General features: G+C 50.9%; 1 long non-coding RNA gene across 1 annotated transcript in view; it reads right to left on the bottom strand.

Annotated features, from left to right (window-relative positions):
* Positions 1-4,129: 4,129 nt before the first annotated feature.
* LOC309639635 overlaps positions 4,130-26,266 on the bottom strand; it is a 187,076-nt gene continuing 164,939 nt past the window's right edge. Inside the window, exon 3 of the long non-coding RNA XR_014251778.1 lies at positions 4,130-10,962. This is a non-coding gene — a long non-coding RNA (uncharacterized lncRNA). The remainder of the gene's footprint in view (positions 10,963-26,266) is intronic.

Raw genomic sequence — 26,266 nt, 5'->3', positions numbered from 1 at the left:
TGGCAATGGTTGCAAAACTCTGTAAATTCACTCAGGTGTATACCTTAAATGTGTGAATTTTATGTGTGTGAATTATATCTCAATCAAGAAAAATGTGCTAATAATATTCAGCATCTATTGAAGCTTGTCCATTTCCAGGCAGCAAACAACCAAGACAAAAAGCAAGGAAGACGGAAGGGGATTCACTCTGGGAGCCAACGTGTAACTTCTTCCCACAGACAAAATCTGATTCAAAACAAAACCTAGAAGCTCATCTTGGGCTAATAAGACAAAAAAATAATCCACAAATTTTAATAAGTATTATTTGATTTTCTTAATCTCTGTCAAAGTAAACTTTACAGAGGAGCATTCTCTTTTCCACCTTCTGTAACACATGATTTTACAGAATAATAGTTATTTCTCACTCTTCAAACATTCTGTGCAAGACTTTCCGCTCGGGAAAAATACATTTCATCCTTAACAATCATTTCTCGTTATTATTTTAATCACAGAAACTAAATAAGCCCTCAGAAAATGCAAACCAAATAGTGCACTTGAACCAGCCCCAGGCAACAACAGACCTTACTCTGCATATGCATTTTTATATTCCCTTTCAAGTGCAAACTCCCAACAGTAAAAGATGCCTTCTTTTAAGTATTCAAGTTTGAAATGCTAAGTAAGAGAGTTTATCAAACTTACTTACCTTCCAGGTTTACTGCTGTGGAGTTCTGAGTTTTTCCAAAATCAAGGTTTAGTCTGCAAAATAAGAAAAAAAGGTGATTTAAAAAATAATATAAACATGGGTGTGGTCTATGGGAGGTTTTCCTAATTCTTTTGCTGTATTATCTAATTCCATACAAATGCACTGGTTCACTCTTTCACTCAATCATATTTCTCTGAGTGCACATATTGACTGCATGATGCGTAGCACTGCATTAAATAACTCTTGAATGAATGCAGGAATGTACCCAAGCTCAGAATATGGGGGCCCCTGAGGGGCATTTTAGGGGAGTAAATAGGGGCCCCAATTTGGGCCCTCCATTCTGGTGCCCGTCACACAAGCTCTGGGGTGGCCAGGACAGAGGCTGGTCCTTCTGTCCACGTGTTGCTTAGAGCCCCTGGTGTGGGCGAGGCTTTCTGGTGGATGTTGACATGTGATACACACGTGTGCTGCACACAAGCTGACCCAGTTGTGTGCAGCGACACAGGCGTCAGTTGGTGGGGCACACAGGCGTCAGTTCCCTGACCACGGAGCTCCCAGAGGCCCCCCGGTCCTGTTCAATCCCATCCCATCTTGTGATGGGTCGCTGGACTGTCCAGACCTTCCCTGCTGGTCGTGGGCGGTGTGGCAGACCATCCCTCACCCCCCAGGGCTCCCCAGCACCAGGGCTGGCACTCAGGCAGCAGATAATCCTCTGCTGCAGGCCCCCACTAGAGCCCTGCCACCCCAGCACAGAGTCTGGCCCCAGCAGCCGGGACCTTCCACCCGTCCCTTCCACACGTCCCAGAGCTGATACGTGGCTCAGGTCTGGCCTGTCTGTTGGGTGGCCACGCTCGGCCCCAACTCCTCCTGTTTACCTCTCACTGAGGACGCCAACAGGACGCCTCACCCCCAGGCCTCCCATCTCTTTGCTCCTGGGCCATCATGTTCCATCACCTCCCTGCAGGCAGAGCCCTCGGCTGCCCCGACCTTCTTGAAGGTCATGGAAACCTGGACCCCTGGCTGGTAGCTCAGCACCGTCTGCTTTTCAGGCCGCCAGCGCCCCCAAGCTCTTCATCGCCCGGCTCTGGCGCCAGCCCCAGCTGCAAGGGCAGCGCCCATTGACCACTTTGGCCGCGCGGGCTCCACCCCCAGCTGTGCACGCTTGTGACTCAGGGTCGGCCTCGGGGAATGGGGGTCTCTGGGCCCACCTGTAGAACACGGTCCGGGGGGTCTTCTGAGCCCCACTTCCCGAGCATTACCCCTCCTCCTCCCGTCTGCAGGAGCCCAGGGCTCTCCCTTGCTCAGCCTGGTGTCCCCAGCTCCAGGCTTCTCCGGGCAGGTCAGCTCCAGCCCAGGTTCCGAGCTACGTGTCACACCTGAGAGTGTTGAGAAACGCCTCGGGTCCCCCAGCCCTCACTCATCCAGCCCGATATTCTGGCCCCAAGGCCAAGATTCCTACCTTTGGCGTATAGCCCATGTCTTCCCTGGTCACATGTGACCCTTTGTGCAAGTCCGAGCCCTCACTGTCTGAGGTATTTCTACCGCCCCTGCCCCAGGCTCAGGGCCGCCTGAGTCCCTGGTCCAGGTGTCCTCCCGCCCTCACGGAGGACACCGCCGGCCCCGCAGCCACCCCCCCTCCTCCCCCGACGCACGTTCCAGCGGCCGCCTCGTCCGCCAGCCCGAAGCAAGCCATCTTCAGTGGGTCCCTGCGGGAGTGGACAGCGGTGCCAGGCCCGGGTCACCAGGGCGTCCCCGCAGGAGTGGACAGCAGCACTCAGGCCTGGGTGACCGGGTGGGCCCCTGTGGACGGGGCAGCAGGGCCCAGGCAGGTGCTCGTCCCCTCCCAGCCTTGACCCCTGCTCGACCTTGGACCCGGTGCTGCTCCAGGCCCGGGACAGGTGCCGCGAGTCCTCTGGTGTTGCACTCGCGCCATCGGTGACAGGTAACATCTTCCTTCAAACCCTCACGCCCTCCCCACAGAACAGCAAGCAGCCCAAGCTCACCTGTCCTCGCTTTTCTGTAACGGTGAACGAGGTGCCAGCCCTGCCCTCAGGGGTGTCACCTGCGGTTCACCGTGTCACCCCAAGTACGTGTTGTGGGTTCTTGGCGGGTGATTGATGGGCATGTCCATGATTGGTCGTTGTATGTTTTTAAGCGAGTCTTCAGAAATTACGTCCTCGTCATCTCCGATAGCACGAATCAAAGGTCTGGAGCCTCATGCAAGTCTTGATGAAGGAAAGGAAGGACGAGGGGACTCTCGACCGGAGGTCTCAGCTCCCAGGGGACCATCCGAGGAGGTGTCAGGGAGCAGGGTCCGGAGGACAGGACGGAGGCACTCGGTTTCCATCTCGGGGTCACTTTCCCAAGCAGCTTGGGGTGGGAACGTGCAGCCCTCCATCACAGCCTCTGAAGCCCAAGGCCAGCAGCCACGGGGTTTAAGAGAAAGACCTAAACCAAAGCCTGCTTCTCACCCTGGGAAACAGTCTCCAGGGACAGCGACGTGGACCAAAGCCGACCTTTAACCGGGAAGGAAGGACCAGCTCAAGTTCGACACAGCCCCGTCTTTTCTTTTTTAATTTTTACTTTATATTGGAGTATATTGGAATAAAAATGTGTTAGTTTCAGGTGTACAGCACAGTGATTCACTTATACATATACACGTATCTATTCTTCTTCAGATTCTTTTCCCATTTGGGTTATTACAGAACATTGAGCAGCGCTCCCTGTGCTGTACAGCAGGTCCTTGTTGGTTATCTATTTTATATATAGTAGTGTGTACATGTCACTGCAGGACGTTTGCAAAATATTAAAATCCAGCCTCAGAGAGAGAAACACGTGGCCTCTCATTAGGGGCCCAAGCGCTGACAACACAGTAACTCAGGCGCATTTCCTGTCCACCCCCACGTCGCGGTGCCCACACCAATTAACACCTCGCCCCCCCGACGGGGCTTGTTTAGTCCAGGATTGTGGCCATCACCTCTGCAGGAAGCCCTGGCCGGCAAGCAGCACCACGTCCCGGGCCATCGGGCCGCCCGCTGACCCCCAGCACCTCGGCCTGCGCTCTGATGGCTACCAGGAGCCCCCCATCCTCAGCGACATCCCATCCTCAGCAACATTTACAAGGGTACGACCCTTACCTAATGGGTCCTGGGAAAGAACCCAGCATGTGGACCGTGGGCCGGGAGGGACAGGCCTGGAGGCGGGGTCTGCAGCTGCCATGGTTGTCATCTTTTTCTCAAACACTGGACTTCTGTGGTCGCCTTTTAGGTGCTAAGGAAAGATTTACGTGGAGTTTGGGGTAAACCTGGAAAATCCACTTAAACACGTTGAAGGACTTGGTTAATCAGGCCTCTGAGAGCTCCGTGACTCCCGTGTGCAGCTAAAGCGAGCTTCGGAGCCTTGGGGGAGAAGGACCTGCAGGAAGCAGTGGCCGCTAGGGCTGCCCCCCAGGGAGGAGGCGACCCTCGACTGGCTCCACGGCCAGCGCCCTGGTCCTGGGCAAACAGGGCCCCCCAAGTGGCAGAGACGTGATTCTGAGGAGCTGCAGGTAAACAAATCTCAGGAAGCAGCCCATCCACAGCTACAGTTACGCCAGACACAGGGCCCCGCGGGGAGGGACACAGGATTTGTCAGCCAAAAAGTGAAAACTCAGAGGCTCCAAGTCTATCCCACGGGAGAGAAAGACGAGCGCAGAGTGTGTCGTAGTGAGCAACGTTCCGGCAGTGAGACATGACCTCGGGGGTCAAGGCTCTCATCAAATCTGAGGCACCTGATGGACACCCGGTGCTGGGACCACGATTTGAAAAGATGGGAGGAAAGTGAGCCCCACCCCCCAGTCTGCTGCTTTAGAGAAAATGAATTCCAGAAGCCGCACCGGATATTTGGGGGATTCACCCACCTGACTCTTTTTGTTTTGTTTTGCTCTGTTTTTTTGCAGTCTTTGCTAGAGTTTCTTTCAGTTTCTTTGCTGGCTTCAATCTGGGATTTGTCTGCATCACTGCCCCTGTGGGGCCGTCCCTGGAAACAGGGGACACGCGTGGACACAGATGGCAGGACGACATGTGGGCGTAGGGGGTGTGACCTTCAGCCATTCCGGTCACTACAGGCCACACCCACGGTGGCAACGGAGCAGCGTGTGCCCAGGGCAGCCCCTACCTGGCCCAGGGGGAGAGGCAATGTGGCCAAGTGAGGGAGGGTCGCCAAAGGATGCTTCCATGAGGCCCTGGAGTGTGACCTTCGAGCGCAGGGTCCTCACCCTCATCGTGATGACCTCTGTTTCCATCGTGCCGCAATGAAACAGCTAAGTTACCACCCCCGACTGCAGGAGGATTAGGACGACCAGCTGAGGAGACGGGCTTCGCGCAGAGGATGCCCACTGCCCCGGATGGGGTGAGAAGGAAAGCAGAGCTCCCAGACTAAGCCCCCGGGAGCCATTCTGCACAGAGGGCCCCCCCGCAGAGGTCACCCGGGCTGACCTCACAGGAAGGAACTTTTGAGCGTGACTGTGTGTATTGGAAAAACATGCACTTGACAATATTGGTTCTTCTGATTAAACAAGTATCTGGGCCCCCAGCGGGATGAGCATCAAGGCACGCGGGAAGCAGGCCTCTGCTCTGCAAAGCTGGACGGAAACAAACATGTGGGGAGAGCCTTGGAGGGGCCCGAGACCCTGCACCACGTGTGCCGAGCATATGTCTGGAAACCTATTAAACGAGAGTGCAGGCAGCTTGTCAGAAAGTTTCAGATCAGCCACTCACTCTTCCCGAATATTTTTTAATTGGTCAATTAGTTCTGTAAGTGTTTGGGGAAGGCATTTCCTCAAAGGGGCAGAGCGTACGGGTCTGTCTGAAATTATCTAAATTCTGAATGCCAATCCTGCCAACTGGAGTCGGGCTGTGTCTACACACTCCGACTGATTCCACCGTTTGGACTAATTGGCTTGTCACCAACCAGGTGTCTGACCAAAAAAGGCCATCGATTCCGAGGAGGGGGTGGGTGGGGTCCGCCTGATCGCTAAACGACTAGCTAGTGACTGGTCCATGAGTCGAGAAATGGGAACCACATCAAGTACGGTGAACCGCAGTACGGATCTAGGCTAACATTTTTATTTGACTCTGTCCAGGGTCATATTTTAAGCAGTTGTTTCTGTGATGAGGCCATGGCCACCCAGACTGAGGACGGCCATTGAGACCCCGTTGGTACAGATGCTTCTGGAAATTCTTAACCCAACAATGTCTGCATCTTTATGCTAATTATTCATGAGCAGATATTCTATCTGAACCATTGCAAACTGCTTCCCCTCATCTTTAACTGGATTTTATTAACTCGCATCTATTGTTAAACTGAGACAATAGCGTGGAAGGAGCGGAAGGGATCAGTGTGAATGGCAACCCCATCGTGGGGAGTAATTTGAACAGGTGGGCAAATTGAAATATTTAGTGAGTTGCTTTGTTTTAGCTCGCATTGAAAAGTTTATAATGATCCAATACTTGTTCAAAACTACACCCATAAATGGAGTTTATCTGTAGATTTTATACAGCCAGGCCCAATGAAATAAGTAAACGCTACAGTCAGAGAGAAGGCATTGAAGTGGCCGTATGTCTGTGGGCGAGGGAAGCAGAACTCCTGCTTCTGAAATAAGTGGGTGGGCTGCCCCGGCGGAGAGTCTGCTCTGACTACTGACGTGTCCCTGGAGGTGACTGCGTCAGTGTAGGTGGAAAGGAAGGGCCAGGATGCGTGTGACTCACACTCCCAGTGTTACAGGAAGAAGGGCAGGTCAGTGTTAAAATCCTCCCCATGGGCTCCCCAAGGCCACGTCTGGAAGGTACACGAGCTATGTCCCAGGGATGGGGGCTCCCTCGGTGGGCATTCGAGGCCGCGCTCTGCGCGCTGCCAGCTGGGAGAATCCCCGCCTGGTTCCCGCCCTGGGCGGCCACGTGACAAGGGGCCTCGGGAGAGGAGAGGACCGTCTGACGGAAGATGCTCAGAGAAGTATCGCAGATAAAGGGTCCAAGCGGGGCTTAAGGAAAGTGTCCCAGCTCTCGGAACAGACCGCGGGGAGGGCATCCATCATGACAGGGACCCTCCTCAGCTTCACGGTTGCTTCTGGTGAAAGGTGATAGTGATCATCACCCTCACCTGTGTCTACACCTGCAGACAGACCGACGGCAAAACTAGTATGGCGCTTCGTGTTTAACAGTGAGATTGGATCCAGCTTGGGACACATCCTCGAGTACGTGTGTCCTATTCCGGGACCATTGTGACCGACTACGTGTTATAAACACATTGGTTCGTGTGACTATCCACAAATTTTCCCCAAAGCTGCAGCTCACTCAAAGCTTATTTCTCCACTTTCTATTACAAAACAAAAAACAAACCAAAACAAAACAAAAAAACCAAAAAGAAACAAAAAGCAATAGCTTTTCCTAAAATAGCTTACTTTTCTTTAGAGGAGTTGCTCCAGTTTCACCCATAAAAATTTTTGAAACTTTCATCATCACTATTTTCCACTATTCTGTCCACTACATGTCTATTCATCCTTCCCTTCTGCAACGAACTTAGCCTCATCGCGGGACTTGTGTGTTTACTCATTCATCTAACTCAGTGTAGTCTACACGTTTGCAGCTCCACCACATAAACTTTCAGAGTTTTGTGTGTTACGGTCTGGTTAAATCCCAAGCGCCTAACACAGACCTTATGAAAGAGATGACAAGGGAGATGGTGACAAAGTGCCAGCACCCTTCTCTCCTCTGCAGGGTTCCCTAGGCCCTGAATTCCAGAGCGGCAAAGAGGTCACCTAAGCTGGCGAGAAGTCCAACACAAGTGTAAACTACGTTGTCAGGGTGTTCAGAACATCTCTGCATACACAGCAGATACCCACAGTCCACACCAGACATTATTTTATTTTTATTTCCCCCTGAGATTATAAGGGTGCTTTGAGTTAGGAGCACACTGATTTCCTCTTTTCAATGCTAAAAAGAAGAATGCTTTGCATCTTGATCAATTACACATTAATTTAAGATACTGTTCAATGACAATTATTTTCCACTGTTAAAACTATATAATTGCTTTGAATCTCCCCCAGAGATACAGGTTAATGGAAACCAAATGACAAACAGGGAAGGAAATGAAATGATAATTTAGTAATTCAAAGTTTTAAAAGCTCTTAAAAGAGAAGAAACTTGATCAGGGAAAATCACATGTATACACGCAAACGATATTGTGTCACAGAAATATATATATTTTAGAACTTGTGTTTTATATATATATATACTTATACATATGCAATAAAATAATACAACATATTATTATAGGTTATATAACGTAGGTTATAAAATCAAAGATGCTACTATCCTGAATTTTTCTTAGAGCACACAAAATATATGTATTTTTTAATTTCCAAATTGCTCACCTCCTGCATAAACAAATAATGTAAAATCACTGTGAATTAAATGTGAACATTTTCAATGACACAATAATGCTTAATGTTTAACATTCACTGTCAACGATGCTAATTTTTATAATCAATTTTCCCCTCTGAAGATAAATCCACTTATCTTTAAGAAAAATAAAGACATCACATTCTCAAGTAACTGTTTGGAACAGAAGGGAAAACCACACGGAAGCTTCAGGTCAGTCCCTCACATCTGGATGCACAACCACACGCAGTAAATTTTCATTCTCACTATAAATCAATTTAATAGTTTGCATTATAAGTGCAATACATGATTTTCCCACTTTTTAAAAGAAGCAGTTTAAAATGCAATATTTCTATGTATCCCGAGCAGTTTGAGTGACTTAATTTCAAAGTTACAGAAACTGCTATTCTCATGCTGTAATTTGAAAAAATGATTTTGACAAAAATAGCAGTTGAAATGAGTCAATTTAGCAGTGACAAAGAATGTTTTCGACTATAAATGTAGTGTTTAAACAGTTATTTTAACAGTAGACTTGTCAAGTTGACATAGCTGGGCATCATAAAAACTGTTGAAAACTGTAAATTTAACTGTTAAAATTAGCAGTTACACGGTTGGCTGCCAAACATGGTTAAACTAAAGCAATAATGAATCCAAACAACAGCAAAAAGTGTTCTTTTTTTCTAATGTCATTTTTTGGTCGTTTATTGTTACTTTTCTGAGGTTCGATATAGGATAATATTTTGAAAGGAGAAGGAAATATTCTGGGAAATTTGCTAGCAAACAGATGCTCAGTTAGCACAGAGGAAGGAAAACAGATGGGGGGATTAGCTCCCGGAGGGGGCGTCCTCCAGCCATGGCCCCTGGGACACGTGTGTCCTGGTCCATCAGGCCACTGAATCTTCCACACCCCGTGGGCAGCTTCCCATCTGAGAGACGAGCTGGTCCCTTCTGCCTTCCACCTTCCACGTAAGGACTGTCTTTCATGAGCAACGAAGGCTCATCTTTGTGTCAACGGCTCAACTTTGCAGCTGGGAAAACACACTTTGCGAGAAACAATATTCCGAGGAAATAGCAGAGTGTGACGTTGGAATTTGTACTGCGGGGGCTGGACAGCCTGGAGGGTCTCCGGGAGCCTGGGATGAGGGGGGGAGAGCTTAGTCACCTGGAGGTTCCCTCACCGGAACTTCTCCACGTGCCTTGACTAGAGCTGGGACGTCGTCAGTCAGGACCCCCTGATGGTGTCGAACCCTGGTGTGCTGGTAACCGGTTAGAAACCAGTCCGCCACCTAGCACGCCAGTAACCAGTTAGGGCCTCGTCCTCCAGAGTCACACGTGCGCAGACAACCTTATGTGTACTGTTTGCTGGTTCCCATGGTGTGACTATTCCCACGGTGGCCGATTTGGGTACAAATATGACGTCACGGAGGACGGAGTTGGGAGCTGCCTCCAGTCCCCCATGGATCATGGCTTAAGCAGCAAGAAAAACATCACCAGTGCCGAGCTTCCCTCGGTGATGGTCCTTGAAGGGGTCCGACGGCCATCAAGAAACTCTGCGTCCTTCGTGCTGCAGCTGCCAGCGGTTGGCGCGTCCCAGGCCGGCTGCCATCGTGGGTCCCCTCTCCCGGGAGCCCAGGAGCCCCTGCTTGCTCACTTAGACCTGCCCTCCTCCGAGGATCACGTGAGGCCGTCGCCGTGGACACCACGTCCTCCGGAAGCCCCCACCTCACACTCTCGTACGGGGATGCGCGCCCTGGCGTGTGTCCCCCTGTTAGCCCTTCTGCTATAGACTTCAACTGTCTGTTCTCACGCCTCCTTCCAAGCCGGGCTCGATGAAACTGTCCAGGAGCTTGGGGAACAGTAAGGCCGGCCCCATTACACAAACTGTTTTAATTGGAGAGTAATGGGAGATGCGTGCTGGTGAGCACTGAGGCCGGCTGTGGACGTCCTCAGACCCCAGGCCCACTTTGTTGTAGCAATAGGGAGCCACGGAAGGTTCTTGAGCTGGAGTCTGACACAATTCAAGGGTGTTTCAGGGAAGCCGTGACCACAGTGTATGGTCTAGAGTAGAAAACAAGCAGATGGAAAGAAACTGAGCCTTGGAGACGCCTAGACGAGGGGTGATGGGGACCAGGGTGGTGTCCTGAAGGTAAGAGGAAGGCGTCCGCGCTGGACGGCTTGGAATCAACAAGGCAGCAGTGAGGCTGGATTTTAACGCGGTCGTGGACCCGAGCTGGCACAGAGCTTCTGGTTTGTTGATTGAAGCTCTCGGACGGGAACAAGAGCCAGAGCTGTCAGTGGGAAGCTGAGGAGGGATGAGTCCAAGGGCAGCCCAGGAGGCCTTCTGGAGACACCAGACACTCTTAACAAGGAAGCAGTGAGAGGCCGCTCGAGGTCAACAGGGTGTGAAAGGATCCTTCCATCAAGGACCGTGGTCCCTCAGGGGGCTGGAGCACCTCGTGAGAAGATGCCCAGTGGGACGGGTGCAGGGGACCAGTGCCAGACATGAAGAGCCTCCAGGAGCTTGGGGACAGACATCGGGGGCACGCCGCGGCCACAGCAGCACGACCCAAGGCAGGCGGAACAGGCAGCCTGAAGGCAGGGAGACGGGCTGTCCAAACTCTCAGTAATGCGGGTGGGCAGTGCCGGAGGTCGAGGCTCAGGCGAGAGTGGGCAGGAGACAAAGCAGGGGACAGAGGTGAAGCTGTGCCACGAAACGGAGGCGGCCCAGGGGCCAGGCTGCCCCGCGGAGGGCCCTGCCCCGGCTCCCACCCACGCCCCTGGGATCCTGGGGAGGGGGGCGCAGTCCGTATAGTTGTCTATAGTGTTAAAAAAAACAGGCTCTCGGACTGATCCTGGGGTTTCCTGAAACAATAAATAAAAATTGAAATCCTGTCTCCCTGGCGGAGGAAGACACTGATGGACACTGAGATACTAATGCGGATGCCACGTCTGCAGCTGCAGGACTGCTCACGCCCATTAGACGTCCGATGAGGCTCTGGATGCGTCACGTCTGCTTTAACATTAGGAGCTGTTCCTGGCTGCCACCTGTCACAGGACAGCCTCTTACGACAGCCCATCGTCCCCGGGGGCTCGGCCACAGGGCCTGCCTCTGAGCAGGAGTCAACACTGGTCTAATAGGAGCTTGAAAAATCACATCTTTCTGGTAATAATGATGCCACCACCTTGCATCATATATGCCTCTTTGCTGTCAAAGACCTTACAGCATTTTCATGTGTATTTTTCCCCGCATATCCAAAAGTTTGTACCAAGGAGTCTGGCGAAGGGCGTTTTGGCTATTTATTCGTAATCACAGCACGTCCATTTCCATAGTAACTAAAAGGAAAATGAAGAAGCTGGGCTCGGAAAGGCCAGGAGGTTCACGAAGGCCACAGGCGTCTGGAGGAACCTAAGCCAGTTCACAGCACTGACCCCCAGCTCACAGCCGCCAGCACTGCGGTCATCACAAAACACACGGGACACCTAAATTCTGCACCTTCCAGTAAAACAGAAATGCTGAGAAGTACAGGTATTTGCCGGTTTAATTGGGAGCCCATCAGATTCAGAAGCAGGAGGCCTGGAGGCCTGGTCCAAGTCTGTGCTTCCTGGGTCTGCGGGCCATCAGGGCGCCCGTGAGATGGAGACCCCGGTCCCCACCCCCCTGGATTGTGAGGGTCTAACCTGACAATGAATATTAAAGCCGGGCAGCACTTTAAACAAATGTGTGTTATTAATCATCATCATATAGGAAGCTATCGCATATGTTGGACCAAAATCAATGCAGGAAAAATGACCCTCCCTGGAAACGTCATTTGTCCTAATTCTTCCCTAAATATCAATATGGCTACATATACATGCACAAGTGAGCTGACCATTTTGAACCCAATGAGTAATTACTAACCAATTATTAAGTAGTAAACATGTGGCCACAGCTTGGAGATTCTTTCTAATAAGATTGATGGAAATTGAATCAGTTCCCTGTGAATGTTTTCGATTATTTTTGCTATAATGCTAAAGCATTAAATATGCTGTTTTATGTGCTGTGGAAATGCCAGTAAGTCAGACCTGCATGTAATGAAAGTATTTCTGGTTTTAGCACTGGGCCGTGAATAGAATAGAATAGAACAGAATAGAATAGAATATTTTAGTTTAAAGGAACTTAGACGTTGATTTAGTACCCAACTCCTTCTTTCTATACTTCAGGCAACTGAGGTCCACATAGCCTAACAGATTTTTCATAAATCATCCCATTATTTTATTCAAATTTATTGACCAAAACGTGTAATTTCTCTGTTGATGTGACAGAGTTTCTAGCAGCTCAAATTTGACATTTCCAACCATGATCAAACAGATTTACCTTTTTAGTGGTCAATTATGCGAGCCCTGGCCCCTCCTCATCCCAGGGGCAGGGCAGTGAAGTGGGAGAAGTAGGTGCCCACCCAGGACATCAGGTGAGGCGTAGGGGGTCTAGAACCCCTCTTCCGGGGAAAGTCTGTATATGTATGTTTCCCCAGGGGCTGGAAGAGCTGCCCTCTCATCCCACCCTTCTTAACTCTCTCCCCAAAATCGACTTAAAATGCCAATAAGAACATAAATGTCATTATTAAAATGCCCTAATTAAATGAGTGCATCCTTAAGTAAACCCTGGAACCTCGGAAGCACTGTTTCATTCTCTGATCAGGTTAGGGAGGAAATTTCCACAGTTCAGTTTCTTGCCCTCACAAGTTCAGGCCACGTCCCAGGAAGTTTGTCGTGTTCCTTCCCCGCCCCCGAAGGGCGAGACACTGGCCTTATCAGATTGTAAGACAGCAGATAAACGTTTTGTACATTTTACTGTTATATAAAAAGGAGCATTAGCCCTTTCATAAAAGGCTGACGGGAATGCTTGTAAATAAATGTTGGTAAAATAAAAAGTATTTTCCTTCATGTTTCTGCATCATCATATTCTGTGATTCAGGCTCCGTCATCCCTTCAAATGCCCAGTCAGGGAACCTTTGTGGGCACGGCCTGCACATCAGAGAGCTGGCCAGGAACGTGCATCCCTCTCTGCAAAGGTGCCCACGGCAACTGACAGGGACACGGGCGGCGCACCGGGAACCCAAGACGCAAACCAACCCTGGAGCGTGCAGTCAACACACAGCACTTACGGACGGGGGTCCGCACACTTCCCAGAGCCTCGAAAACCTGCCGACAAACCACACAGCGGTCCAGGTAACCCCGAACCCAGGGTCTCCGTCTGCAGCTCTGGCTCTGGTGCCCCAGGCACAGAGGGCAAGGTTTGCTGAGTGAAGCAGAAACGTCACAGCTGCTGAAGGACTCCTCCACGCACAGCTATGACCCAACCCGCAGGGCCCAGGGCTGCCACGACTCACCGTCCCAAACCCAGTGGACGGGGCTGGCGTGAGGCTTTGATAAAGTCGACACCCCTGTCTGACCAAGCCGACCATGCACACCTTCCACACCGTTACTGATTAAATCCTAGGACTTATTTCGTGTCGCAGCGTCCTGAAGTGGCCCTTGATTTGAAATAAGAAGCTGCTTTGTCCACAGGGAGTAGGGCTCTCGGTGCCCTATCTGGGGTGGACCGCGCCCACGTCTGCCTCCCTCGGGCCCGGAGCTGACCCACTGCAGCGGCACCTGCGTGGACCCCAGTGCCCCGTGGAGGCCACATCCGCCCGTACCCACGGGGTCCCCGGACACCCATAAAGGAAGGAACGCAGTTCAATGACTTCTTACAAACGTCATCTTTCTCCCGAACCAGAAGTGTCGACTCTGTCCCTCCCGGCGGTTTATCGACATCCAGGGACGGTGAGGGCTTCCCGCCAGGCGGCAGCCTGTCCTTCCCAGTGACGGAGGCAACACCCCCGGCGGTGGGGGAGACGGGAGGGGCGGCTCTGCCCTCCCCGCTCCGCCCCGTCCAACCCGGCAGAGGCCGAGTGGCGGGAGAAAGACGTGCCCACCACCCCCAGGCCCTGTGGTCCCTGGTGCCAGAGAAGCACTAAATCCTACGTGAATCCTGCTGCACCGACAGTCGGGGCCTCGGCACGGGGTGGAGTGGCCACGCTCACTGGAAACCACAGAGCTGGCAGGGCTTTGACACCTAAGGGAGACCCAGCTTAGGGTTAAGTACTTGCAGCATTTTTAAGGAAAAGCTGTCTATAAAAGAATAAAGATTTTTTGAGGTCATAGCTTATTTCTTGACATCACGGTGCATCCCTGGCTTTTTCCTCTGCATTCAGGGTTTCCTCCCTTTCACAGCTCAGACATCTCTACTTGAGGCCCCCTAGGAAAGAGCCCGCTGGGCCGTGCTGAACGGACTGGAGGCTGAGCGCGTGGCCTCCGGGAGACCCTCACTAAGGAGCAGCCCCACGGGCTCAGCGCCTGCACACCTGCCCTTGGACCAGCCCCTCTGGAGCACGGGTTACCCCAGCTCGGCGTCACATCAGCAAAGCCCGAAACTCACATCTCCCAGCGTAACGACTCTGCCCTCTGACCTCGTGGCGTCAGAGGTTAGTCCTGAAGGGACACGGACGCTGCAGATTTTTGTGTGAGGCAGGAGGAAGCCTAGAAAGTCAAGGTTATAATTACATCACTATCTTCCAGGTTATCGTACAGTTCCTTGGTCCCAAAGCAGACAATAAAGGCTTGTGTGGCTTTTGTTTCTCCTTAATCTCTGAATCAACACAGCTTCCCTCCCCCTTGCAGAGCCCGGTGTCAATTGTGGAATTTATGATTTCCTTCAAAACAACGACTTCTACTGCTGGGTAAGCAAATCTCCTTCTGATGGTTAAAGGTTCCGCTTGGGGCGACAGCTCACGCCCCACCTTGCCTGGCGCTTTGCTCCATTTCTGGTGGTTCTGAAACTCCGGCTCCTGGCAGGGAGCTCGTCCTGCAAGGGCCGGCCCAGGAGCACCAGGGGCCAGGGTGTCCCTGCCGGGCCCTCTCGCCGGCCAGCTGCTCTACTGCCTGGATGGGCAAACTGAACAAGTGAGAGGGAACATTGGATCTACCTGGACAGCGTGGAGAGCAGGTGATGGGGTAAGATGGATGACCTGAATTTCCCACCAATCACCAGGCAGCGCACTGTCCGCGGCAGTGATTGATGAAGTGTTTGGTCGTCCATCTCACATCACCGCCTTGCTACAAACGCCCACAGAGGGCCTGACACGGCCGCCATATCAACAGAAACTGGCTTGGCTCCAAAACATAAAGAGAGACCTCGAGTCCACAATTTGCCCTCCTGTAAGGTGTTCAGTAATCTCTCCGGACGGCCGCTTTGCCCGCAAATGTTCCACTTCAAGTGTCGGTGCGCTTCTCCCCGACTGTGGGCCGGAGCTAAACCTACACGTCTTCACTGGGTGAAGGTTACCTTTTCCTTTAGGTTCAGTTGGTTTTTCCTAACTGCCCTCAAATAGGCATTGCTACTTCAAGAGCTTTAAGAAAAGTCCCGTTGGGGTTCTTTTAAATGTGTTTTAAGTGTCTACCGAGTGTCAGAAATGCGCTGTCTGTTAAAACATCACCTTAGGAGGACAGAGAGAGCACGGTCAGGGCCCCGGAATCGGGAACACGCTACTTGCCAAGGAAGAGGCGGAATGTTCCCCGCGTGTGGCCTCACAGACAACAGCCAAGAGGGAACCTGAAGTGAGAGAGATCTGGGGTCAAGATGAAAGGAACGTTCCTGTTCACCTGTGATTCCCCCTGTCCCAACACCACGTGGGCACCAGACAAATAGCTGCTGAAAGAACAGAGCGACAGTGACCAAACTCATCTGCTCCGGAGGCGGCTGGACCCCGAGGTGCTCGCGTGGGTCCCTCAACCGCGCGGGGGCTACAGTAAGGCCTCTGGGAATCCCTTCCAAGTGTGAGATGCGAGATCTCGGCGTCCCCAGACTCATGCCCACTTCGTCCTGCGGGGGGATGGAGACTCCGGGTGTCTGTCTCCATCAGGAAAGTGAAGGGCTGACTGAGAAGGAGCAATTTCTGAATCTGAGATGACGCCCAGCTGCATCCTCTGAGGGGCGGGGCCCCCAGCTGAGTAACAGCCCAGCTCTGGGCCCTCCGCCCCCAGCACACGTGGCCAGCCCACACTGAAATCTGAAAGCGGATCTCACAGCAAACACCGGCCCAGCCAGGCCCGAGCTTGCAAGGGTATTTTGATTTCGCATTTCCTTTCTGAATCCATTAATATTTTATGAGACCACACAGAGGGCTCTTGCACTGCACGTTCCTCCTCTCTTTTTAATCATGTGACGTGCTGTAAGGCATGAGATATTGACAAAGAGGAGGGGGACCAAAGGTGGTTTGGCTCTGGGAGAGGGAGCAGACGTGTTCTGAAGGGCAAGAGGGCCATGACCCTGGCCCTGAGCTGGAGGGTCCTCCATCCAGTCACTGGGCTGGTCTTGACCAATGAGCCGCTTCTCCTCTGGTTCAAGTCTTGGACTCGTGGACAAGCTCCTAGCCAGGGACACAGGCCACTTTCCAGGACACACGGGTCCAAGCAGCAGCCCCCCCAAGCCGCCAGGAATGCTTTCCTTGACCCCTGTGTTCTCTCCGCTCTCATTCCCACCCGTCACCCCCTCCTCCCTCCCCCACTTCCGGCAGGCTTCCCAGGTTTGCTATGCAGACGCCCCTACATTGTCACAGCCCACACTTCCTGTTTCAGTCACCACTTTGCTGTGTCCAGAGGAAAATGGGAGGGATTACCTACATGGTTCCAGAGAGTTCGACCCCACCTGGGAGCCAGTTTACAGCAACATCCCTGCCGTTGTCCTAGGTACCACCTCACCTGTGCGTCGGGGTGCACGGCTGCTGGGTAGCAAGGCAAGTCCTGCAGTGTAGACAGCTGACAAGGGTAATAGGGTGAGCTCTGCAGTGTAGACAGTTGACAAGGGTAATAGGGTGAGCTCTGCAGTGTAGAGAGCTGGCATGGGTAATAAGGCAAGATGTGTAGTGTAGACAGTTGAGAACATTCAGACTCTATTTAAAAGGCCAAATCTCACTTAAGCATTTTTATTTTAAAATGAACAAATGCAGTAGTCTCACAGCGTTCATGGGTAAAAATTGATCGTTTCCACTAGTCATGAGCGATCCAAGCTTCTGGGTCGTGTAATTGTGGGTCCCCCTGTGCATCAAATCTGGGGTGAGGTTGGCATGTGAGAGGAAGGCAGGCCGGGTCCACAGCAACTCAGCCTAAGAGGACTTTTCTTCTCTGCTCTTTGTCGCGGGGATGTTTTCCCAGTGAATTTATAAGCTATGGTGACAGTCACAAAGGAGAGAATTCCAAAATGCTAAGGATTCAGAAGCAAAATGATAGGATGAACCACGCACACATTGTAACGGCAGAGCTCCTAGGTCACAGGGAGGATGCGGGTCAATTCCAAACTCCTCAAGGCCTGCAACAAGCTGATGTTCATGATGTTCCCATGTCGTTTTCAGTGGAAGTGAGTTATGCTGAATTAGGCACACCTCTCCTGGTCTTCGGAGGAGAGGAAGCCCTCTGATCTTCCAGGAGACGTGAGGGCCTCCTTTCACAGGGTCCTTTGTGATGGTCTCAATAAACTCACTTTGCAGAACCACACCAGCTTCTGCTCTGCATAGGATGCCTCCCCCAATCGTTACAAGCATTTGCAAATCCATTTGGCTGATGTGTCTGTCCTGGCAGAAAATGCTCCCCAATATCTATCTCTTCTTTCTTGCCAGATTTCACTTGGAGTGGCAATAGGCCCAGCCTAATATTTTATTTCCAGCCTCTCTTGCACCCAGGTAGGAATTTTCAGTACGTAATTTGTGGTCATTGGGTAGAATTTCCAGGAAAGGAAATTACTCATGCCTCTTTTGCACTTCTATACATCGTTCTTCTTCTGAGCTAGGATATAAAAATAATGCCTAGAAACCAGCAGCCATCTTGTGAGCATGAGGGGACTTTGAGAATGGAGGCACGCATGTGTTAAGAACAGCAGAAGGGAAAGATAAATGGAGCATGGGATGTCACGGACCTACCACGCAGCCTCAAGCTGCTTATCCCCAGAAAAACAAACCCCTAATTTCTCTAAGCCATGGTTATTTAGGGTCTCTACTGCTCTGCTATAGCCAAACACAATTTCTAAATGACACACTGTATTTTTTAATCTCAAGAAAGCAATGGATATAAACTTTTATATTCTGTCATAATCATCATAAAGCTGTAGCAAAACCAAAGCTGCAAAATCTCATTATCTCGGGGCTATTTCATGCTAATGTAATAATGGATACCAGCGGATTAATTTATCACTTCTACTAATTAGTAGTTATGTTTTTAAATAGGGTCTTCAGGAGTAATGGCTTTACCTACAGCAGTGAAATTTGATAACTTGGCAGCTAATGAGAGAGTTTTGGGTCTGTAAGTGATTAGGCCTTGTCGAACCATGGCGTGCAGGTGCCACCTTTGTTTTCTGTATGTTGTTCTAGCCTCCAAAGGGACAAACTTGCCCCAAAATGATATACCCTGATTTAGCCAGACACCCAGATGTGACCTGAGGCAGGGCAACTGGCAGAAGTGTGGACAAGGCAGGTATCACTGGAATTTGAGGAACTATATCGTTTCTCAAATTACCACTCTCTGTCCGAGAATTTTGAACACAAATAGAGTTTCGTTTTTTCTTTCTATTGTAATTAACAAGCACCAGACAAGCTTAAACATCAGTTAGTCTGTCTGTAGATGTGTCCATTTCCATCAGGAAGATGGTACAAATGTGGAGGGGCTGGATTATAACAGGGTGACTAGTTGAGGAAGATGAATGCTAGAACAGAAGAGTAATTTTCTGCCATCCATGAAAAATCCATCTGGCAGAGACTCACGGGGACTTGCCAAACCTACTTTTAGAGTTTGGACCGACCCTAATTGTCACACAGATCTGACATTCACGTCAACCACAGCAAGTGTTCCCAGTTCAGAATCCCTAAGAACCCTTCAAATCTCTGGCATCCATGTGTTAAACAAAATATGTCTCGTAGCTGAATTTGTTTATAAATTATGAGTGAGACATTAACAAAGTTTTCTGTTGACCACACAGCATTCATTAACCAATCACAAAGGTTTCAAAGGCGGTTTATGATCTTAGGAGCCACTTAAAAGTTGAAAGGGAAAACAGCACTGATCTAAATGCTCAGCTTTCTTGCCCTTTGCAGAAACAGGTACTCTGTCTGTTCTTAATCTGAAGCTTAGCCCAACGGACTCACCGCTGAAATGTGATGCTGGTATAAACAAAGTAGCATCACAATCAGCTGAGCAAGGAAGCCCCCTGGAGGGGCTGCCTTTGAGGAGCCGGTCTTCCCACGTGAAGAAATGCAGGTTATGGACACGGGGTGACCACCAGGCTACCACACAGCAACCTCTGCATCCACTGGTCACCTCAGAAGGAAGCAGCAGGTGCACTTCCTGTATCAAGAATCCAGCTCCCACCGCACTTGACACCTTCCTTCCATTAAATGACAAGATAACCAATTTCATAAATCACTGGTTAAAAGAAAAACTACCTTTCAGAGGTGTATGAGCTGGCAGAGATCCTACTGGGTGTTCTAATGGAATTTAGAAAAACCAGGGAAGTTAGAATAAGAGAAAGTAGACATTCCATTAGTGAGTTTCTAGTTTTCTACTTGTCTGAAAGCAGGGATGATAACGACGGTAAAAAAGCATATTTGACCTTTTAGGGCTGACAAAGCAAGTGTGATGTTTGACAGTAATAGCTATTACATAATTCACTTTCCACTTAAGTTTTTAATAGCGCTCACAAGGTTAGTGCGAACTCGATGGCGTGTGTATACACACGAAAGAAATGGAGGAAAGCAAACCCCCTTCTCAAATATTTTACAGTGTTTTGATCGTTTAAGAAGACTTCAAGCATTATTTTCCTAGAAATTCTGACAAAATGATTCTATCAAATTAACTACTTGCTCCAAATTACATATTGTGTCATTAATCCCGAATATAGGTTATATTTTACAGGCAATCACCTTAGCCATCCTGTCATGTCAGAATCTTCTATTTCCAAAATTCTCGGGTAATACATCTTGCAGAGAATCAATAGTATCTCTGCTTCTAAATTTCTATTATCTTCATCCAATAAGTGTGAATGAATGAGACGCATAGTTTCGCATGAATCTCACAAAATGAAAAATAATATCACCTTTTGTGTCCTAATTCAAGCTTCAAGTGTAAGAATTCATTGTTCCTCAAAGCAGGGCAGGCAAGGAAGAGCCAGGGGCAGGTGCCAGGACACATGATGTCCCATCTCGGATGGGACAGATGCTGGGAAGTGGCGGCAGAGCCACGGCTGACGATTAAGGCGAGGTGGGCGGTGGAGACGCATCAGCCGAGGAGCGGCGGGCTCTGGGATGGCTCTAGCCAGAGCAGCGCCAGGGGCTTAATTATGCGCTCACTGGAGCAGCTTCCGGGCGGTGGTCTCCTTAAGGGAAATCCAGGTTCGCCGTGTCTGGGGACCAGGACGCTGAGCTGTCGAGGAAAGGCTGAAGACGACACAGGAAGATGCTCGTGTGCCCGTGCTGAGCCCCTGAGGTCAGATCGCCTCTATCAGGACCGGCTGCAGTGCACGTGTTACCCTGGGGACCAGGTCGGAGCCCCTGGGACAGGGCCGTCCACAGCCAGCGGCTGTCCTCCACATCATCATCACCTGTGTCACACACGATGCCGTGGAGGTGGCTGCAGCCCTGTGGGCCCCCGTCTGTACCTGTCGAAGGGATGATGGAACACCGAATGGAGAGAGACAGGCGCTGCCCATGCAGGCACCCAGGGGCGGAGTCCAGAGGACAGGACACGGGCATCTGGAGCCGGGTGCGTCGGCACCCTGACCCAGACCTCGCAGGCTCGGCACGAAGCCTGCTGGACAGGGGATTCGGGCTAAAATAAGTATTGAGTCTTAGTAGACTTTGGCTGCAGTCACGCAGGCTGGGGATCTGGGAGAAGAAGCAAAGATACGGGGGAAGTCCAACTCCAGAGTCTGTACAGGAGCTGGAAATATGCCTGGCTTCAAACACTTTACATCTTCCTTGAAAGCTGCCCTCTTTCCTGACTTGTCTCCGTGTACAGCATCAGAAAAACAAAGAGTTTTTCCCATAACAACTCGCCAACTGGACGTGAAATCATAAAAACACAAAATATTTTCTGGTCCAATCTAGAGACCCACACTCTGGTTTGAAAATAAGGATTCCCAGAATGGTCGTGGGTCTGGGTGGGTCCAGGCAGAGTCAGGTTGTCTTTCCTCAAACAGAGCCAAATCCCAGTGCCCGGAGGCCCTGGGGATGCTGAGTGCCCTTCCAGCCCCTGCCGCCACTCTGGCCCCTCCTGAGGTCGGTCCAAGGGCACGAGTTCTCCCCTCCTGCTCCCTCCTGAAGCCCCAACGCTCAGCCCCGCTTCCTGAACCTCCACTGAGAAAGCTGAATTCCTCGATCTACGTGCCGTCTTTCCCCACATGCAAATTGAAACTTTGATCATAAATAGGAATGTTCTTTTGAAAGCTGTATGTTACATAACCCAGGAAAAACTCAGTCCAGAAGGAACTACTGTAAGTGGAGGTCAACGTCAACCTCAGTGGAAATAACTCATTTCAGCACCCGCAGCTGCGGAGTCATCAGGCAGTTGTCTGGCTACGTGGTTTTTTCACATCTGTCAGTTAATTTAAAGAAATGAACGTACACTCTTTCATTAAAGCGAATCGTGTAGATTTGCACCCCTCCCTTGAGCGCCTGGAGTCTATACATGATAATAATATGCTACATGGGGTCTGGAATATCATATTTTCAACTCTAATCAATAGACTTTACATACGATATAATCTGGGTTACGTAAGAGTGTAGATGATTTTTCAAATCAACAATCTGACATTTAGGGACATTCTGGATGAATGAATTTAAATCCATATCCAAATTAAGATAATTAGCTTCTTTTATTTTGAGGAATGATGTTACTGTACAGGTAATAGTCTTCTATATCATGAGTTTTGGACCAATAGCCAGCAATGGAAGTTACCCAATAAAATGTGACCTTGCAGCATTTTGTAAGGCAAGGCAATTTTGAAGGGTGACCCTAAACATCTTTGCTGAAATATATTTTGAGTCACAGATTTGAATTTGCTGAAGAGAATGACTTAGCTCATTAATTTTTGCCATGTTTTTTCTGCCCAGCACTTTCTCCTTCCAAATGGCTCTAAAGTTTAAAAGACTGAGCAGATCCAGCTAAGAAGATAAGGAACATTCGGGTGTATATTTATTGTGCTGTTGGGGGTCCAGTGATAGTGTGAGGTACACTGTTAAGGAAGGAGCCGTCTCTACTTAGGGGCTCAGCCACCACCCCGTTAGCTCCCTACAGATTGGTGGCTGGGGAGTTACTGGCCAACAGTACTCCTGGGGGGGGTGAGGTCAACAGTGGAAGGAAATATGTCTACACGAAGAAGAAGGAGGAGAATGTGGCTTCCTGAGGACCACAGCCATGGAGACCACAGTCCTGGAGAACACAGCCCTGGAGAACACAGTCCTGGAGACCATAACCCTGGAGACCACAGCCCTGGAGACCACAGCCATGATGACCAGAGTCCTGGAGACACAGCCCTGGAGAACACAGCCCTGGAGATCACAGCCCTGGAGAACACAGCCATGGAGACCACAGCCCTGGAGAACACAGCCCTGGAGACCACAGCCCTGGAGAACACAGCCCTGGAGAACACAGCCCTGGAGACCACAGCCCTGGAGACCACAGTCCCAAGAACCACAGCCCTGGAGAACACAGCCCTGGAGACCACAGCCCCTGAGGACCATAGTCCTGAGGACCACAGCTATGGGGGAGAGAGTAACTGGGAGAGAGACCTGGAGGTGGGGACTGAAGTCCTGGAATCAGCAGGGATGTCTCAGGTGCTCCCCAAGCATTTGTGTTCTTGTGACCACATTTATTCATGGACAGCAGGTAAGAGACACATTTCACACCTGTCCTGTGTCACCTGGGCAATGAGGACTCTTCCAGAAGTTCCACCTAATAGATTAAAGCCACATTGTAAGAGGCTGTCCTCTTAGGTTTAATTTGTGCATCAGGTGTATCAAAACAGATTCCTTAGTAGACTTTATGTGAGGCAGAGGCAGCTGCCATCCCTGTCTTCAGCAGTGACGCCTCTGCCCCAGTTACGTGCTTTTGTTTCTTTTGTTTACTCCTGAGGTTTGGCCTGAAATTGCAGAAGGTGTGCGCTGAGTGGTAAAAAGCAAAATGTGGGAAATTTGCACACGTTTCTTCCAGAAAATCACAGTCTGCACAAAAGCATCTGTCTCAGTCCACTGCAAAGGGCTCAGAGAAGCATCTAGAAAGAGGCAGTGGGTGACCACAGAGGCGTAAGGATTCGTTTCCACTGTACATCTATCCGACGTTTAAAGAGAGGACAGCCAGAGAATGGCAGAGAGGCGGAGGGAAGATGGGCTTCCTGCTCCTCCCTTGATACGGGGAAACCAGCCGATTTCATCCAATGTCTGTGCTGAGTCAAGGCCACCCTAGACTGGGGCCCTCAGCGCTAGGTGTAGGGAGACCCTCCAGGGCTTGGTGTCCGTCTGGTGAGGAGTGGACGCTACCACTGGCCAGGGGACATGTGTGCGTGTGTGCACACCCACACGGGCGTTTCTGAGTATAAATTCTGCTCCTCTGGTGCTCTGCTGTTTGTTATTCATGTGTTCTCTCTGTGAGGTCTCTTCTCTGACACCCCAGCAGCTGCTCGCACGCCTCACCGTGGCTGGAGGGGCACACAGTGGCTGTCACACACCTTTGCCGAAGCAGTGACGTCCTTGGAGCCCCTCGGGAGACAGCCCATGTGGAGCCACAGGGCCTGGAGCCCACGCCCAGGGGCCAAGGAAGCCGGGCCTGGAGGGTGGGCCACCCAGACCTAGGGCTCCCTCCTTAACACCCCCATCCAGCCCAGCTGTCTGATTTTCGTGCATTGTATCTCACTGGAAATCATTGTAGCTCATCATCGTAGAATGAGAATGGTGGTTCATATCAATAAAAGAATGATACGGGCTGATACGGATTAAGTGCTTTATTCTGTGGGCGGTTCTACAATAGCTGTAAATCAGTATCCACTGTAATTCTCGTAACAACCCTCGGAGGTGAGCGGTGTCCCATCTAAGATGAGAAGAGTGAAGACTGGAGAGTTACGCATCCGCCCAAGGTCACTCAGGTCACTAGAATCAAAGAGACTCAAACCCGAGCTCTGCCCAACTTTCGAGCGTGTGCTCAGCGCTCCGACAGGTCCGCACTGCCTCAGCCCCGCCGCACACACACAGAGCGGGAGGGACCAGCTTTCTAAGGGTGGCTGTCTCACCACTGGATACAGAGCATCGTATCACCCTGCGCTTTTGTGTGTGTAAATATACCTGAAATCCGCGGGGATACGCTCAACAGCAGATTCCAAAATACATGCCACAGACCTAAGACAGTTATTAGGAACAGAAGTTTCCTTCATAAACATTTCTGGAAAATGACTTTGTGAGCCTTGAAAACAGAACTATTACAGGCCTGTCTGATGACGCCGACGTTTTCTCATTTCCAAAGGCCTGCATCCTGGGTTTGCATGTACCGTCCATTGGCGCCACGCGTGGGGCTTGAGAACACGGTCTTGACCCATCTCTGCTGGCTCGTATTTAAAGGAAAATATACGTGGACGAGGCCTTGTTGTTACTCTTTCCAAGAAGCCCACGGCATGGGGATTTAGCGCTGCACCCCCTCTGCGTGGCATTGCTCATGAAAGTCGAAAGTGGGCTGTCGTTTGGAACTCCCGTTTCTTTATTTGTATGGTGACCACTGGGTGTCACAGCCAGCACTCTCCTGTACTTCCTTTTGTAACTGCAACAATGGGCAGGAAGGCACTTTTACGGCCGATGCTTGGTCCCCGGTTCTCGGAGGACCCACCAGCGCCTGGCGTTCGCTGCTGAAGCGTGAGTGAGACTGTCCCACTGGGGCTTTTAAGACGAGTTGTGGTCCTTTTCCTGAACTCTTGGAGTCTCGGTGTTCTGTTGGTGTCCCGTGAAGCCCGCACCTCCAGAGATGTTTGCTGGCCCCAGGGAAGAGGGACGTCCTCCGCTGGACCAAGTGACGTGGCCACGGCAGGGAGAGGAGGCTAGCTGTCCTCCCGGGCTGACCAGACTCCTCTCGTCCAGCAGTGGCCGCCCGTTGTCTCTGGATAAACACTGCAGCGGTGCAGCTCCACCCACTCCTAGGCCTGGGCCCACGAGGAAGATCGGCAGGGACACCCTTACTGCAGGTGGGCACGGCCCCTGTGGTCAGCACCCCGGGGGAAAGGAGGAAGGAAGGATTCTGGGCTCCTGCTGGTGTAAACACTCCGGGATCTCATCTTCCTCCCCTTTCTCAACCTGACCCGTGCCTCCTTTTCATAAATTAGGGGGGGGTTGAGGCTGTGCCTCCTCTTCAGTGTTAATCACGTTCCTATAGGTAACGGGGACCTGGGACACCCCATCTTCCCGCTTACCCTTCAAAATGCACACGTCTTTGCAGACGAGGCCGTGGGACGATGGGATGTGTGGCTGTGTGCTTGTGCGTTGGCTGAAGTGGGAGCTCGTGGCTGCCCTGGGGGTGGACACACCCCGACAGCGGATGCACAGCAGAGAGCCCTGGGGCCGGACATTCCTCTTCGGTCAGTTGAAGGCAGCCCAGTTGGAATCCGCCTGATGCCACCTTCCAGAGTGCGGCTGGTTTTTGTTACTTTACGTGGCTTTTTCACACGCCAGCTTGCTCTGAACAACCAGCCAACAGTGAATAAAATACCTATGGAGTCAGAGATGTACCTCTATAGAGAGAAGTTCTCAAATTCTAATTCATAATTCATCCGGGGATAATGACATAGCACGTCGTCTTAGCTGCGTCTGCTAAAAATGGGTCTCCTCTTGAAGGCACTCCTTGGAATCTCCACCGTGAGGTTCTGGAAGCATCTCAGACCCCAGAGACGCACAGCCTGCCATGCGTGCACGGAGCCTGTTGCAGTCCGCAGGGCTCCCAGGTGAACTGAGCCACTATTCTCCAGAGATGCCCAGACTGAAGAAATCCTGGGATCCGCAGTGTCATTGGTGCTGGAGGGTGACCGGTTCTCTAAGCAGTCGTGCCTGAGTTCTGGTGGTCCACATGCACC

Source organism: Balaenoptera physalus, assembly GCF_965194825.1.
Source record: "Balaenoptera physalus genome assembly, chromosome: 12".
NCBI lineage: Eukaryota > Metazoa > Chordata > Mammalia > Artiodactyla > Balaenopteridae > Balaenoptera > Balaenoptera physalus.
The sequence above is the reverse complement of the archived record's forward strand: the minus strand, read 5'-3'. Positions and strand labels throughout refer to the sequence as shown.